The sequence below is a fragment of the Vollenhovia emeryi genome, unplaced genomic scaffold, assembly GCF_000949405.1.
Source record: "Vollenhovia emeryi isolate VEMERY1.0 unplaced genomic scaffold, V.emery_V1.0 DF939122.1, whole genome shotgun sequence".
Lineage (NCBI taxonomy): Eukaryota > Metazoa > Arthropoda > Insecta > Hymenoptera > Formicidae > Vollenhovia > Vollenhovia emeryi.
In genome coordinates this window covers 4,173,318-4,174,668 of record NW_011967244.1, presented here as the reverse complement: position 1 = coordinate 4,174,668, position 1,351 = coordinate 4,173,318, and positions in this window count along the sequence as shown.

Genomic DNA, 1,351 nt, shown 5'->3' with positions numbered 1-1,351 from the left:
AGACTTTAGAATGGGATCTTGTATCCCCAAAACGTCCAAACTCCATAGATCCTCGATCCTTGCCTCGTCAACAAACAAAGACAAGGTTGTCATCACGCTGTCGCCGCGTTGACAAACGCGAGACGGGTTTTTTCCCATTATCGTCCACCCAAGCTTAGTTTCGACAGCTGTTATACCACTATTCAGCTGAATGATTCGACCGGTGAGAAGCTTGCCTGCAACATCCGCACCTATTAAAAGAGATATTGGTTCTGCTTCACAGCCCACGTCAGTAAGTCTGACGGATCTTCGACTCAGCTCCTTGATCCATGGACCACCAGTCGTCTTGGGAATGTTGACGCATATCTTATCCTGTTCAAATGCGTCAAAGTTGCACGCGTATTTTCCGTCAAGGCTGCGTAGGCGTATGAGATAGCGTACGTGATCTTGTGGTTGAGTAGTAGCACCTCCAAACAGCGAATGGATCAATGTACGATTACCTGTTTTCTTGAATCCCATCTTTGCAGCGACTTCGGCCGAGATATATGAGTGATGCGACCCGGAATCGATGACCGCTCGAACGGGCAGGTTAGTTTCGTCGTTGAACACCTTTACCATGAGTGTCTGCATAAAAACTTCCGGGCCCGATGACAGGTTAGCCAGGCTGTGCTCTGTGGCGTCTTTCTCTTGAGTGTCTGTGCTCGCTTTATTCCCGGAACTCGACGCGATAGGATTCACACTGCGACACAGCAAAAGAATATGTTTATGTCCGCACCACGCACATTTCCCCTTATACTGACAAGATCTTAGGTTATGGCCAACCTTGGCACAACAAAAACAGGCTTTCTTCTCTTTCACGATTTCCTGTCTTTCCCCGAGAGACAGTTTCTTGGCCTTCTCACAATTCGCGCAGTTATGCAGTTCGCCACAGAAAATGCACTTAGACCCGATCGCGTTATTTACCGTTAAGAGTCCGGCTGCCGTCGGTACGTCTGAGTTTACCTGCTTGGGCCTCTTATTCCGGTCCTTCACCTTAGTTTCCGAGGCAATCCCGAAACCAGTGACCGCCATCTGTATCCTTTGCTCGGCTTGCACTTCCCCTGCCAAGAATGACATGAGATTGGTGAGTCGATCCTTCGCGACGGTAGCTTCCGACGACGTCGGTGAGCGCTGCCAAACTCTCAACGTTTCTTCTGGTAAAGAAGATTCCACCAGTGGGTATAACATCGCAGCGCACATCTCTGTTGTAACACCAAGCGACTCGAGCGCCCTCAGTTGCGTTTCGAGCTTATCATAGAGGTTACCGACGGATTGCTGATTTCCCGATTTTGCACTGTTGTTCAGCACCAACTTAAGCAACTCGCGCACGTAT